The sequence below is a fragment of the Anomaloglossus baeobatrachus genome, chromosome 4 (genome assembly GCF_048569485.1).
Source record: "Anomaloglossus baeobatrachus isolate aAnoBae1 chromosome 4, aAnoBae1.hap1, whole genome shotgun sequence".
Taxonomy (NCBI): Eukaryota; Metazoa; Chordata; class Amphibia; order Anura; family Aromobatidae; genus Anomaloglossus; species Anomaloglossus baeobatrachus.
Window position 1 is genome coordinate 355558947 of NC_134356.1, and position 16865 is coordinate 355575811.

A 16865-nucleotide genomic window follows, 5' to 3' on the forward strand; every position below is an offset into this window, starting at 1 on the left:
GCAAAGCAGAACTAAAAATAAACTATAGAGATGTTCCACTCAGACTTGTGTTACTTGACACACTATGAGTATAACGGAACAGCAATATTCCCAGAGAAATTATCAGAGTGCGCCGCCATGTGCGTGACCGCACCTTTTAAAAGTTAAGTCACACCCCAAACACATGCGGCCACGTCACCGATTACGTCACCCTCGGGCCAATCAGGTCGCTCCTGTAATCAGAAATATCAAAAAACTGACCCGCACATCCAACAAATGTGAACAGGTGGTAACTGAAAAAGCATAGAAACTATAAATGCATACAATCGCACACTGAAAAAGCCAAAAATGTACAAGGGAAAATATGGCACTGCATTACTGCAAAAGAGAGATATTTAGTTTATGTATTGGCCAATGCATGTAAGCCCGGACACCAACGGCAAGGTATATCTCTGTAATCCGGGAACCTAACTTAAAATGCCACTATCTAGGTTAAAACCATCCTTATCTGGGCAAAATGCCACTATTTGGACTACAAACCTCCATGTATGGGCAGCTAGGCTCCTGCTATAATGGTTATGAACACAGCCAGATCTTAGGGCGGAGTGCTCAGTCAGAAAAAGACTCACTAGAAATATCAAAAAACTGACCCGCACATCCAACAAATGTGAACAGGTGCTAACTGAAAAAAGCATAGAAACTATAAATGCATACAGTCGCACACTGAAAAAGCCAAAAATGTACAAGGGAAAATATGGCACTGCATTACTGCAAAAGAGAGATATTTAGTTTATGTATTGGCCAATACATGTAAGCCCGGAGACCAACGGCAAGGTATATCTCTGTAATCCGGGAGCCTAACTTAAGGTCCAGTCACACTAAGCAACTTACCAGCGATCCCAACAACGATAGGGATCGCTGGTAAGTTGCTAGGAGGTTGCTGGTGAGCTGTCACACTGCGACGCTCCAGCGATCCCACCAGCAACCTGACCTGGCAGGGATCGCTGGAGCGTGGCTACACGAGTTGCTGGTGAGCTCACCAGCAACCAGTGACCAGCCCCCAGTCTCCTAGTTACAGCACACATCAGGTTAATTAACCCGATGTGTGCTGCAGCTAAATGTGCACAGAGCAGGGAGCAGCGCACAATGCTTAGCGCTGGCTCCTTGCTCTCCTAGTTACAGCACACATCGGGTTAATTGCCTGATGTGTGCTGCAGCTACATGTGCACAGAGCAGGAGCCGGCAGCACAGGCAGTGAGAGCGGAGGAGGCTGGTATCAAAGGTAAATATCGGGTAACCAAGGACAGGGCTTCTTGGTTACCCGATGTTTACATTAGTTACCAGCCTCAGCAGAAGCTGGCTCCCTGCTCACTGCACATTAGTTGTTGCTGTCTCGCTGTCACACACAGCGATCTGTGCTTCACAGCAGGACAGCAACAACTAAAAAATGGCCCAGGACATTCAGCAACAACCAACGTCCTCACAGCAGGGGCCAGGTTGTTGCTGGATGTCACACACAGCAACATCGCTAGCAACGTCACAAAAGTTGTTCGTTACCAGCGATGTTGCTAGCGATGTTGCTTAGTGTGACGGGGCCTTTAAAATGCCACTATCTAGGTTAAAACCATCCTTATCTGGGCAAAGCTTTCTATTATTGCTCTCCCCATGTATATTAAGCCATTCTGACTGTTATAGGTGCCAGTTGCAAATAAGTTAAATAATAATGCTTGCAACCAAAACCCGGGGTCCGCAATGCAGCTGTAAGCTGAAGCTAACTTACCCACGGGGCAAAGCAGAACTAAAAATAAACTATAAACTATAGAGATGTTCCACTCAGACTTGTGTTACTTGACACACTATGAGTATAACGGAACAGCAATATTCCCAGAGAAATTATCAGAGTGCGCCGCAATGTGCGTGACCGCACCTTTTAAAAGTTAAGTCACACCCCAAACACATGCGCCCACATCACCGATTACGTCACCCTCGGGCCAATCAGGTCGCTCCTGTCATCAGGTCTGCTGATGCTGGACCACCAATGGCGGGTGGCCGCTTCACTGACATGCGCACTGGGGCAGTTTCCTAACTTAGAATTGAAAGACAAAGCCTTCTTTACCTGCGCATGCGTGGCAGGACTTGTTATGGTCCCAGTTGTAGAGCCTTCTGCAACTGCCTGGACATTGTGTTACGAACCGGCGCCGCCATAGCCGCAAGCAGCCTGCTGCGGTTCCTGTTGTGCCCAGGCGCCGGCTGCCGTTCTTGGCCGTGCCTCGGGTCGTCCAGTTGGCTGTTCCTTCCACCACGTCTAAGTGTGGAGAGGCGGCTAGTGCACATGCGTGCGCCGATTTACCCCAGCCAGAGTTTAAGCCCGGTGTTTTGCCTACTGAGCATGCTCCCACAATTAACCCTAACAGCCTCTTTGCACAGGTACTTGGACTTCGTGCTGTGTCTAAGTTCTGGGATGTGCCTACTGAGCATGCTCAAACTGATAGTCTGCTTTCTAAGCCTGTGGCTCAGGCTACTAAGCATGCTCAGGCACTTAGTGCATCAGAGACTAGGTCCGGTAAGGACCTCACTGAGCATGTCCGTGAGGTGGCAGGCCCTGATAGGGCAGAGGGTGTCAGGTGTCCTGATGACGTGGCAACTCCGGACTGGCTCGCAGAGGCCCGCCCCTATGATCTGGCACCTCAGTATTGGTCGTCAGACGATGACTGGTGAAGTGTTTGAGGCGTGGCTGCCATGAGGTCATCAATGACGTGGCGGTTCCGGATAGGTCGCATGTGACGTCACTGATGACATGGCACTCTGCTATTGGACCCAGGTTATAAAAGGGGCTGGAGACAACATGGAGGTGTGCAGTCTTCACTTTTGCTCAGTCAGAGCACACCTCCATGTTAGAGCCTCATTGCGGCATGAGCCTATGTTGGGAAGCGGTAGGTAGGGTTAGGCGAACGGTGCCTGTCACGCCAAGATTCGTGGCTCGGCACATCAGGGTCAGGCGCCGTGCTTCCCTCCTGCCATTCCAGTCCTGCTATAGCAGCCCAGTGGCGTTAACTGGGCTGCGGCTGCTGTGCTTCCTGTCCGATTGTGTCCCCTACGCACACGGACAACGCACCTGCTGCGCCACCTTTCCGATTGTGCCCCCTACGCACACGGACAACGCACCTGCTGCGCCACCTGTCCGGTTGTGCCCCCTACGCGCACGGACAGCGTACTCCAGGACCCCTGTGGAGTTAACAGGGTGTTCCTTATTTTCCTCGGCTTCCCGGTCAACGCTACTGGTGTACCCATCTGGCCTGACGTGTCCTACACACACGTGGCCAGTCGAGAGGTGGCCAGAAACGCTAATCGGAGGACCGCTCGGCCTGACGTGTCCTACACACGTGGCCGACAGGGCGCTTTCGTGGCGGTCTTCCGGTCAACGCTACCTGGTTACCACCCGGCCTGACGTGTTTCCTGCACATGTGGTTGGTGTAGCGCTAGGTGCACCAAAACGCTAATCGGGTTGTCGTCCGGTCTGACATGTCCCAACACACGTGACCGGTTCCCAGAGTTCCTGGGTTATCTCAGAGCCATCCAGCTCTATAGTCTCCGCCTAACCCTCAGGTGCCAACAGCTCCTTTGTCATCTGGAGCACGGTGGGCCCCGACTGGCGATTAGGATATATACCCCCTGGTCCTAATCTGCCGGTCCCCCCGTAACAGTAAGACTGCGCCAGGGTCTGGCTGGCATGGCGGAGATGGAGCAGCTACGTCAGTTCATGCTGCAGCTTGATGCCAGAGTGAGGTCTCTGGAGAAGTCTGCTCTTGCTGCTGATATGGATGATGTGGTGGCTCAAGCGGCTGCAATGGTGTCAGTCACCAAGCCTACTCCAACCCTCCCTCACCTCTCACTGCCAAACAAGTTTACGGGGAACAGCAAGGCATGTAGGGGATTCGTGAACCAGTGCTCAGTCCATCTAGAGCTGTTGGCTGCACGGTTTCCTACAGAGAGGTCGAAGGTGGGGTTTATCATCTCCTTGCTCTCCGATAGAGCACTGGAGTGGGCTACACCATTGTGGGAGAGGAATGACTCCGTAGTACAGGACTCTAAGGAGTTTTTGGAGTCCTTGCGACAAGTGTTCCTGGGGCCTCAGGTCACTCACGACTCGGCCCTACAGCTACTGACTTTGGAGCAGAGGCGTACCTCCTCAAGTCAATATGCTGTGAGTTTCAGGACACTTGCTGCAGAACTGGGGTGGTCAGAGAGGACTCTGATTCCACTGTTCTGGAGGGGATTAGCCTCGCACGTGAAGGACGCATTAGCGTCGCGTGAGGTACCAACTACCCTTGAGGGCCTCATGACTCTGGCTACCCGCATTGACCTGCGGACCTCCGAACGTCAGCTGGAGCGCAGGTCAGAGGGTCGTTCAGCCACTGTAGTGGTCTCTCCTACTGCACCTCCCTTAGAGGACATCTCTGTCCCTATGGACATCGCTAGGGTTGGTGTTGCTAGGTCTTCGAGTCGCAAGGGCATTTCCTGTTTCGCTTGTGGGCAGTATGGTCATTATGCCAACCGTTGCCCAAAGCGTCAGGGTAAGCGACCGCGATTGGTGACCATAGCTGAAGGTAGACTGGACTCTGCGTCATCCATTAGGATGACGTTTCCCGCGTCAATTTCCTTTAAGGGGTCAACATGGTCCACAAGGGCAAGTGTGGACACAGGTGCTGGGGATAGTTTCATCTCCTCCTCTTTTGCCCGGCGGCATGCCATCCCACTGGTGCAAATGCCAAGGCCAGTGAGAGTCCGTGTATTGGATGGGTCCTTGTTGCCCAAGGTAATTCACCAGCGGACAGTGCCCATTACCCTTACCATGTCATCTGGGCATAGGGAGACCATTTCATTTCTGGTTCTCTCTAAGGGTGCAGATGATATTCTGCTGGGTATTCCTTGGTTGAAGCAACATTCCCCACATATCGACTGGTCATCTGGGGTGATTACGCGGTGGAGCGAGTCTTGTAGCTCCCACTGCATGTCTCCATCTTCCGTCCGTCGCTCAGTGGTTTCTGTGGCGACTATAGACCATTCGAGTGGGAGGGCTGCTAGAGGGGGGGTACTGTTACGAACCGGCGCCGCCAAAGCCGCAAGCAGCCTGCTGCGGTTCCTGTTGCGCACAGGCGCCGGCTGCCGTTCTTGGCCGTGCCTCGGGTCATCCAGTTGGCTGTTCCTTCCACCACGTCTAAGTGTGGAGAGGCGGCTAGTGCACATGCGTGCGCCGATTTACCCCAGCCAGAGTTTAAGCCCGGTGTTTTGCCTACTGAGCATGCTCCCACAATTAACCCTAACAGCCTCTTTGCACAGGTACTTGGACTTCGTGCTGTGTCTAAGTTCTGGGATGTGCCTACTGAGCATGCTCAAACTGATAGTCTGCTTTCTAAGCCTGTGGCTCAGGCTACTGAGCATGCTCAGGCACTTAGTGCATCAGAGACTAGGTCCGGTAAGGACCTCACTGAGCATGTCCGTGAGGTGGCAGGCCCTGATAGGGCAGAGGGTGTCAGGTGTCCTGATGACGTGGCAACTCCGGACTGGCTCGCAGAGGCCCGCCCCTATGATCTGGCACCTCAGTATTGGTCGTCAGACGATGACTGGTGAAGTGTTTGGGGCGTGGCTGCCATGAGGTCATCAATGACGTGGCGGTTCCGGATAGGTCGCATGTGACGTCACTGATGACATGGCACTCTGCTATTGGACCTTGGTGGTTCCACCCTGGGTTTGGGGCGGACCCAGGTTATAAAAGGGGCTGGAGACAACATAGAGGTGCGCAGTCTTCACTTTTGCTCAGTCAGAGCACACCTCCATGTTAGAGCCTCATTGCGGCATAAGCCTATGTTGGGAAGCGGTAGGTAGGGTTAGGCGAACGGTGCCTGTCACGCCAAGATTCGTGGCTCGGCACATCAGGGTCAGGCGCCGTGCTTCCCTCCTGCCATTCCAGTCCTGCTATAGCAGCCCAGTGGCGTTAACTGGGCTGCGGCTGCTGTGCTTCCTGTCCGATTGTGTCCCCTACGCACACGGACAACGCACCTGCTGCACCACCTGTCTGATTGTGCCCCCTACGCACACGGACAACGCACCTGCTGCGCCACCTGTCCGATTGTGCCCCCTACGCACACGGACAACGCACCTGCTGCGCCACCTGTCCGGTTGTGCCCCCTACGCGCACGGACAGCGTACTCCAGGACCCCTGTGGAGTTAACAGGGTGTTCCTTATTTTCCTCGGCTTCCCGGTCAATGCTACTGGTGTACCCATCTGGCCTGACGTGTCCTACACACACGTGGCCAGTCGAGAGGTGGCCAGAAACGCTAATCGGAGGACCGCTCGGCCTGACGTGTCCTACACACGTGGCCGACAGGGCGCTTTCGTGGCGGTCTTCCGGTCAATGCTACCTGGTTACCACCCGGCCTGACGTGTTTCCTGCACACGTGGTTGGTGTAGCGCTAGGTGCACCAAAACGCTAATCGGGTTGTCGTCCGGTCTGACGTGTCCCAACACACGTGACCGGTTCCCAGAGTTCCTGGGTTATCTCAGAGCCATCCAGCTCTATAGTCTCCCCCTAACCCTCAGGTGCCAGCAGCTCCTTTGTCATCTGGAGCACGGTGGGCCCCGACTGGTGATTAGGATATATACCCCCTGGTCCTAATCTGCCGGTCCCCCCGTAACACATTGCATGTCCCAGCCTGGTGCCAGAATTGATGTAGAAACTGAGCAGCAGTTCCAGTGGCTAATCCCAAATGGGAGACGGCAGTATCCACAGATGCCACTGACACCAAACATTTTGCTCAGCCTCAGGATGGGAAACATCCCGATGCCTAACATTATCCCCCTGCTAACATCCCCCCAGCTTGGCACTCAAAGGCCTCTATGAGCTGGGGAGCATGAATATGCTCAATGGGTTCCAAAGACCAGTCCTCTGGTCCATGACCCCTCCAGTCTACAAGATAGGGATTTTTGTCCCAAACCACCTTTTGCCCAACTATCGCCTGAATCTCATAATCATCCAATGACGAGTTGGAACCATGACTGGGTTCAGAAAACTTAGACAGGTGAACAGGCTTTAGAAGTGATACATGGAAGGTGTCCGTGATGTTTAGGTGTCATGGCAGCTGTAGACGGTAAACGATGGGGTTGATTTGAGCCAGAACCCTAAAAGGCCCTTGGAAGCGGGGAGCAAACTTGGAGGACTCTACCCGCAATTTGATGTTGCGTGCAGAGAGCTACACCATATCGCCTCGGGAAAATGTTGGAGCAAGACGACGAAGAACGTTAGCTGAAGCCCTCATACATTCCTTAGAAGCAAGGATCACCTCGTCCGTGCGGTCAAAAATGTCGCAAGCCTCCACTGCCCAGTCCTCGACCCCAGGGTCAACAAATGAGAGAGACATGGGAACACAAAGTCGTGGGTGTTGACCATTATTTAAAAGTAATGGTGTCTGTTGCGTAGAACCGGAGACCACTTTGTTGAGGTCAAATTCGACCCAGGGAAGCAATCATCATGGCTGGATGACACAAGTGTTGTAAATATGTCACCAGTGTTTGGTTGGTATGCTCTACAAGACCGTTAGCCTCGGGGTGGTAGGTGGTGGACAAATTCAGTTCAATACTGAGCAGCTTACACAACTCCCACAAGAAAAGGGAAGTGAACTGGGGACCCCGGTCAAAGACTATCTTGTCTGGCATCCCATGAAGCTGAAAAACGTGACGGTTAAATAGTATGGCCAAGATGCGAGACGATGGAATCCTGGGTAGAGGCACGAGATGTACCACCTTGGAGAAGTGGTCGGAAATTACCCATATCACCATGTTGGTACAGGACTTGGGCAAATCAATGATGAAGTCCATTCTGACCATCTCCCAAGGCCTGTCAGCCACCAGCAGGGGGTGGAGAAGACCCGCAGGTCTCTGCTGGGAAAATTTATTTCTCGTGCAAGGCTCACATGCTTTGATGTACTCCTTCATGTCCTGTGCCAGACGGGGTTACCAGTAAGTTCTCTGTAAGAACTTAGTAGTATGCTTAATACCAAAGTGCCCACCAATCTTTGTGGCATGTGCCCAAGAGAGTACCTCCGTCTGTAGATTAGGAGGATGCACAAAGGTCTTGCCTGGGGGAATTTGTTCAAGAGCAACTAGAGCTACTGTCCGCAGGCTCTCCAGAGGAGCTATGAGTCGAGGTTCATCTTCTTCCTCAGAAGATCAATTGAACCAGATAATGCGTCCACACGAGGATTCTTATCACCTGTAAGGAAGTGGATGGTGACGTTGAACCTCGAAAAAAACAGAGACCACCTGGCCTGTCCGGGATTCAGGTGCTGAGCAGTCTGTAAATAAAGAAGGTTCTTGTGGTCAGAGTAAACCACAAAAGGGTGTTTCACACCTTCAAGTAAGTGTCGTGATTCAGAAAAAGCCATTTTGATGGCCAACTGCTCCTTATTCCCAATGGTGTAGTTCCTTTCAGCGGACAAAAAGGTCTTCGAATAGGAAACGCATGGCCATTTGTGGCCCTGAGCATAACTTTGAGAAAGCATATAATAATTCTGGAATAAAAGAAGAAAGGAGGTGGTACTCACCAAGTAAAAATCTTCGTTTATTCTTTAAAAAAATAGACATAAAAAAGCAGGGAAGTATGCGGGGGGCGCGTCAGAGACGATGACGGTCATTTCGCATTCACGAGCGCTTCGTCAGGTCCAGACTGCTTTTTGATGTCTATTTTTTAAAGAATAAACAAAGATTTTTACTTGGTGTGTTTGATGGTGCAATATGGGGGGTTGTGTATCATGTTGTGTAGCTTCGTATTTTAGGCATGGTTCACGGTCCAGTCTCTGTATTGTTTGTGTATACATTATATTGTCTGTAGGTAATCACCCCCTGTAGTGTTTCTGTCCTTAAGTCTGGGGGAGGGGGCTGGGATCCACCTAAACTCTCTGCTTACATGAAGAATTGGTCAGTCAGGCTGGGAAGGACAAGAGAGAAGGATTGATCCTCTGAGGGAAAAGCTGAGACTGAGGCCAGCACCCCAGAGAGACTTTGAGAAACACTGATTTCCCTGGAGAAGGACTGCTGGAGGAATGTGACTGATCTCCAGGACATTTATGCCATTACTGGACAATATTCGTGTTTCTGGACTATTTTTACCCTCTGTATGGTGGATTATTTGATGGACATTTTGGATCGCATGAAAAAAATATTCTTTGGATCGTTCATCCGTCTCCCGCTCTGTTGATTGTGTGATATGGGAGAAAGAACTTGTCACATTTGGTGGTAGCAGCTGGATCAACAGAGCACAGACCAACGGAGATCCACACACAGAGTGATGAGTACAGAAACTGTACCACATCCAGTCTACAGGAGAGATGCAGAGATCTGGGCCTGAACTACCAGGGACTGACTAAAGAAGCCTTAATTCATCTACTGATGGATGCGAGCTAGTCCACCTCCTCCCAGATGTCTAATGGACAAACGCTGGAGATGGGGATCCCTGCCCCAAAAAGCCAGTGGGTGGTGTGGTTTGAAGAAGAGATTGCAGCTCTGGGCCCAGGTGTATCTCAGGAATATAAGGAGGAGGCTGCTCGCTGAGCATAGCAGAGACAAGAAGCAATGGAGTCCGACAGAGGGAGTAATTTGAGTTGAAGTGTAAACCTAGCGATCGGGGAGCTTATACGCATCACCCAGGTGGACTTCAAGCCATTTTATAAGGTTTATGGAGATGTGGAGGGGTTCTTCAAGGACTTTGAGCAGCAGTGGGCCGTGATGGAGGTGCCCCACTATGGCTGGATGCATTTGTTAGTGGGACAATCAGGATTATAACATTGTAAAGCGGACTATCCTGGAATACCATGCTATCACCCCAGACTCATATATGGCACAGTTCCGAGACCTTCAGAGACCACCACTATGGGGGGATCGTTTAGGATGTATGCCCGAAAGATGTGCCAGGCATGTCAGAGATGGCTGGAAGCGGAAAATGCCTTCACTGTGGAAGACGCTATGCAGGTATTTCTTATAGAACAATTTCTTTACAAGTGTCCCTCAGAAATACGGGAATGGGTCAAAGAGCAAACGCCATGCACCTTGGATAGAGCTGCAGCCATGGCTGTTGAGGCTCTTACTATCCGACCACAATGGAGGAGGCTTCTGGACAATAAGCCACAGCCTGCTCCTGCACCCCGGCTCTCTCCAGTTATATCTGCCCCTCCCACCTGCTGCAGGCCGATGACAACCACTGCTTGAAATCCTGGGCCCCAACAGTTCCGAACACGCCCTGGGGGAATCACAGAGAAGAGATGCTATAGGTGCGGGCAACCTGGGCACTGCAATCTGGTTGTCCTGCAAAGACTCGGAGGGAGCCTCAACCACCTCCACCTCATCAGGTGCATTTTGTGCACTCCATCCCACCTGAGGAAGAGGTACTACCACCTCCACTGGAGTTTACCGTTGACGACTGCACCATAGATGGACTTTTGGAGTGTATGGCCTTCGGCTTTTGTCCCCAGGTTGTCCCAATGCCTTTTCCAGAATGCAAATGGAAATGAGTACACTACCGAAGAGATGCTATGGGTGTGGGCAGCCTGGGCATCTGCACTCGGGTTGCCCTGCAAGGACTCGGAGGGAACCCCATGCACTTCCACCTCATCCGGTGCATCTTGTGCACTCCATCCCGCCTGAGGAAGAGCTATCACCACCTCCACTGGAATGTACCGCGCTGACCCCTGCACCACAGATACCCCTTTTGGGGTGTAGGGCCTCTGGTCTTTGTCCCCAAGCAGCACAGGGCAATGGCAATGCCACCTGCAGGATGTCTTAATCGATGGATACAAAGTGTCAGGATTTAGAGACACAAGGGCCTTCCTGACTATCACTGACCCTCGTGTAGTTCGACCCTAGGCAATTCACCAGGGCTCTGGAATCCCCATTGTCCTGGTGGGATGGACTCGCAAATATATACAGCAAGCTTTTGTGCATTTGGATTATGGGGAAAAACTGTGCTGGATTGGCATTATGGGAGGACTGCCTGACGACATCCTCTTGGGAAATGACAATTTGGAGTTACAGTGACAATTTGTGGGTGCAGAAAGCACAGTTTGAGTGAAGGAGGACACAAAGGAAAGCTTGTCCTTACAGTGTCACTGCTGTACAAGGGACTATCCCCAGCTGAGCAACATGGACTTAAGTGAGGTTGCCAAAGGTCTGTGTAGACATCATTGCTTACTCACTTATTAAGAAGGAAGGAGAAGTCGTGATGGTGGAATATGGGGGGTTGTGTATCATGTTGTGTAGGTTCGTATTTTAGGCATGGTTCACTGTGTATTCTCTGTATTGTTTGTGTGTACATTGTACTGTCTGTAGGTAATCACCCCCTGTAGTGTTTCTGTCCCTAAGTCTGGGGGAGGGGGGCTGGGATCCACATAAACTCTCTGCTTACCTGAAGAATTGGTCAGTCAGGCTGGGAAGTACAAGAGAGAAGGATTGATCCTCTGATGAAAAAGCTGAGGCTGTGGCCAGCACTCCAGAGAGACTGTGAGAAACCCCGATTTCTCTGGAAAAGAACTGCTGGAGGAGTGTGACTGATACCCGGGACATTTATGCTATTACTGGACTATATTCGTGTTTCTGGACTATTTTTACCCTCTGTATAGTGGATTATTTGATGGACATTTTGGATCGCATGAAATAAATATTCTTTGGATCGCTCATCCATCTCTTGCTCTGTTGATTGTGTGATATGGAAGAAGGACCCCATCAGAGTGTGTGCCACCTCCTTTCTTCTTCTATTCCAGAGTTATTATATGTGTTCTAATGGAGAGTGTTGCACCACAGGTGCTTTTTTCAGTCTCTGTCATTACCTATTTGTTGCACTGCGTTATTTAAAAATGGATGAAGAGCAGTGAATGTGGTTTTAGTGCCGGATTTTCCTTTCTTTTGATGGATTCTTTTGAGAAAAAACTACTCCTGCACCTACAGGAAAAAAAGTCTTATCGACATCAGGTTGATGCAGGATGGGAGCTTTTGAAAAGTGCGACTTAACATCCCGGAAACATCCGAAACCTCCTTTGTCCACAGTCTTGGATTGGCACCCTTTTTGGTAAGAGCTACTAGAGGAGCTACCAAAGTGAAAAAGTGCGACATAAACTGGCGGTAATAGTTTATTATTCCCAAAAAGCTCTGCACCACTTTAAGGGAATGAGGATCCTGCCAATTTTGCACTGCCTCTAGTTTGGAAGGATCCATTGCCAATCCAGAACTGGATAAATATAACCCAAGAAGGGTAGGGAATCTCGTTCGAAGATGCACTTCTCCAACTTACAATATAGTGAATAAGCGTGTAAACGTTTGAATACCCTTCGAACATGCTTTCGATGTGTAGAGAGGTCGGGAGAAAAAATGAGGATGTTGTCAAAATACACCACTATCGAGTCCACACAAGCGTTGGCGGTAATAGTAGTTGTTCCAAAGCACAAGGACACCTCTTAAATTAACTTGGAAGATGACACAACAGAGTCCAGTGAACCTCTTCCAATGGTCGCTAGACTTGCTTGTTTCCCGACTGTTTAGGACATTTGTTAGCATAATGACCAACTTCTCTGCATCAAAAGCAGACAGACTTGGGACGAACAGACTTAGAATTTGTTCTGGTAATATCCATGGCCTCTAACTCCAGGTCACGAGATGCTGACTTAGCGACAGGATTGGCGAAATTAGGCACCAAGCACACCTGAGGTTTGGTGTTTACACCCTCTATCCTGCGTTCAGAATATCACAGATCTATGTGATTAGAGAGTGTTATCAGATCCCTAAGGGTGTCGGGTATTTCCCTGGTAGCCAAGCCATCTTTGATATGCCCTGCCAAGCCTTTCCAGAAGACTGGTATGAGTAACTTATCAGGCCACTCCAATTCAACCGCTAATGTTTGGAACTGAATAGGCTGGCAGGAGAGGAACCCTGAGACAGAGCTGAAGATCTATGTTATGAGTAACTTGAGGTCCCAGAAAGACCTGTCTCAGGGCACTTACGAAGTGAGTGGAGTTAGCCACTAGTGAATCATTCTATTCCCACAGTGGTGAAGGCCACTCTAAGGCTCTTTGGGAAAGTAGAGAAATGATGAACCCCACTTTAGCTCTCTCTGAAGTAAACTGTGCACCCAACAATTCCAAGTGGATTGGATATTGGTTTATAAAATCACAGCATGTCTTGCTGTCTCCAGAAAACGTTTCTGGTAACGCAAAACGAGGGAGACGAGTTCTTATAGCAGAAGCAGAAACAGCAGCAGCAGAAACTAACCCCACTGCCTGAGAAGCAGCCTGAGCCGCAACAGTCGAGAGATCAGTAGCAGGGGTAGCCTGCTCCAGAGTCCGTAGCCTGGACTTGAGCTGCTGAACGTATCGCTGCAGCTGCTGGTTGTCTGCCATACTTAGCAACACCCTGGCGCTCTGATACTGTTATGGGTGCCAGTTGCAAATAAATGCAATAATTATGCTTGCAACCAAAACCTAGTGTCTGCAATGCAGCTGTAAGCAAAGCAGAGCTAAAAATAAACTATAGACAGGTTCCACTCAGACTTGTGTTACTTCACACACTATGAGTATAATGGAACAGCAATATTCCCTGTTACATCACGGGGAATATGTAAAATAATACTAAGTCACAGTAACCTCTGTTAATAGCACATAGTCACGCTAACCAAGTGAAGAGAACGTAAAGAGGTGTGATAACTGCACAATCTGTGTGTCTGCACAGGTAGCCTGCCTGAACAACCGGTTCCTACTACGGAGTAACCCTCTCACTGAACCCAGTTGCGGTTGGTGTATCACTAGCTCTCCGCTCTGTCTACCTAGGCAGCGCACTAACAGCACCAGCCTACTGCTGGCACCGCACCGACCTGTCTGCCATGCCCCTAGGTACCGACAGCTTACTGCCAGGCACCCACACAGACAGATGCAGTGGGACCTCCACGCCTAAGCATTAGCAGTATGTACCCAGGTTGGGCACAGAACAACAGACACCAAGATGGCGGCAGACAAACACCCAGTGCTACACATGAACCTCTCACAGTAAAATGATCAGAGCACGCCGCCATGTGACTGACCGTGCCTTTTAAGGGTTAAGCCATGCCCCAAACACTCATGGTGGCTCCACGTCATCAGGTCTGCTGACACTGGATCACCAATGGCGGGTGGCCATGTCACTGACATGCACACTTGGGCAGTTTCCTAACTTAGAATTAAAAAACAAAGCCTTCTTCACCTGCCCATGAGTGGCAGGACTTGTTATGGATCCAGGTGCAGAGCCTCCAGCAACTGTCTGCACATTGTGGGTCCCAGCCAGGCACCAGATCAACAGTGAATATGGGCAGCAGTCCCAGCAGCCGATCCCGAATAGGAGATCTCTGGATCCACAGATTCCCCAGACTCAGCCTCGGGAATGGAAACATCCCACCTCCTAACATTATTATTGCTAGCGGTGTCGCAGCATGTAAAGCGGCCTTACGGGTCCAAGAAAAACATTGGACAGTACTCAGATGACATCCGAGTGGAATCCAATTTCCTTGGACTGACATAATGGAGAAGGTAGAGAGTCTATTTTTTTTCCATCTGTGAGAAAAACCTATGCCTCTCTGATTAAGCTCCAATCAAACTCTAATCAAACTAATTGGACTATTTTTCACAGATAGAATGGAAATGGTTGTGTACACCTAAGGCTGAATTCACATCAGCATTTTTTTAACTGCGGCAAGAATGGATTTTTTGCCGTAAAACCGGACCCTTTAGAAAAGCGTTGTCATTTCAATGCATTTGCAATGGAATCGTGGCAAGATGCGGTCACTTGCGGTTGTATGCAGCATACACTGGATCCGGTGTTTTGCGGTATTTTATCTTTTTTCAAAAATGCTACTTGTAGCGTTTTCGACCTCGGACAAAATACCGCATCTCACTGAATCCATGATATTGCAGCGGTACATGCAATGTGGTTCAATGAGCGCTGGATCCTGCTCTACCGGAAGTCACCGCTTTCTGAGAGGCAGGATTCTGTTGTCTGTACTAAACATGCCCAGAAAGTAGTTTCTCCCCCGTGCTTTCTGATATAGTAGAGCTGCATCGGTTGGAGAAGAGAGAAGAAAGAAGACAAAAGACCAGGATCGTGGAGGGGTGAGAGGGAGTAATAAAGATTGAGTTCCTAAGTGTGTCTGTGTATTTATTTCTAATTAAGTGTCTGTGTATTTATTTCTGATAAAGTATTTTTTCTCTGTGTGATGGTTTTTTTTTAACCCTTTATTGGAGATTCTTAATGGCTGGGTAAAACTTGGCCTGACATTAAGAATCTAGGGCTTTTTACCAGCTGGTAAAACAAAGCTAGTATTAACCCCTTATTACCCATCATGCCATCATCATGCCATTTTCTGGGGTGGCTGCAGACTGCAATTTGCAGTGGGGGGCAGAAAGCTCGGACCAACCTGTGCTGCGGATTTCAGTCCCCAGCTGCCTAGTTGTACCTGGCTGGACACAAAAATTGTCGTTTTTTAAATTATTTCATGACATTCAAGAAATAATTAAAAAAAAAAGGGGGCTTCCCTATATTTTTGGTTCCCAGCCGGGTACAAATAGGCAGGTGGGGGCAGCCTGTACCTGCCTGCCGTACCTGGCTAGCGTACAAAATATTGCAAAGCCCACATCATTTTTTTTTAGTTTCTGGGCAAAAAACTTTACAAAAGGGGCTTCCCTGGATATTCCATTGCCAGTGGAGGTAACACCAAGCAGTGGGGGTTAGCAGCCAGTAGCTGCTTGGGTTACCCTTAACTAGCAATAGAAAATGCAGCGGGAGGTCACACATTTTTTTTTACCCCTTAGCCTAGGGTTAGGGTTATGTGTTTGTTTTGTTTTTTTTTTTAAATTAATTTAAAAAAAAAACAAACAAATTGACATGGGCTTCGCCCATCAAGCACTGAGCGTTTTGCTGCTCACTCATCCCTATTCCTGATCACACAGCCAGCAGAACAAGTAATCAGATCAGCTGACTCCAGTGTCGGCCGATTACTTGTTCTGTGTGTCCCTACATCCATTTCAGCGTGTGTGGGCTGTGAGGTCAGCTAAGTTTGGCCGGCACTGGAGTCCGCTGATCTGAACTCAGTTGAACTCTAGCCCACACACTCTGCGATGGATGCAGCGGGACACAGAACAAGTAATTTGCTGACACCAGAGTCAGCTGATCTGATTACGTATTCTGTTGGCTATGAGATCAGGAGTTCAGCTGAGTTCAGATCAGCTGACTCAAGTGGCGGCCGAACTTAACTGAATTCTACAGGCCGCACATGCTGCAATGGATGCAGTGGGACACAGAACAATTAATCGGCCAACACAGTAGTCAGCTGATCTGAACTCAGCTGAACTCCTGGCCACACAGCCCACACACGGTCACACGTGATTGGCAGCAGGCAGTGACTGCTGTTAACCTGCATCCATCGCAGCATGTGCTGGCTGTGAGATCAGGAGTCCAGCTGACTCCCGATCTGCTGACTCCAGTGTTGGCCGATTAAATTCTGTGTCCCGCTGCATCCATCGCAGCAGCCATAAAAAGTAGAAGTAGAAGGATGTGGTAAAATAAAGCACCGGTGAATTGTGATTGCATGTGTATGCACAAGATCCGGTCAAATGAGGTTTGCGGTATTTTACCCTCAGACAAAAAAGGTTATGTACACAGAATGCTGTTTAGACATGTAAAACTCCATCAAATTTTTCAGGAAAAAATTGCTTCAGGACACACAGCGTCTTTTATCCTGAAGCATTATTTGGGGGATGTGGAGTTTTTTAGGTCATTTTTTTTACATCTTTGGCCATCGACTTTTTTTACAAAACTTGATTTC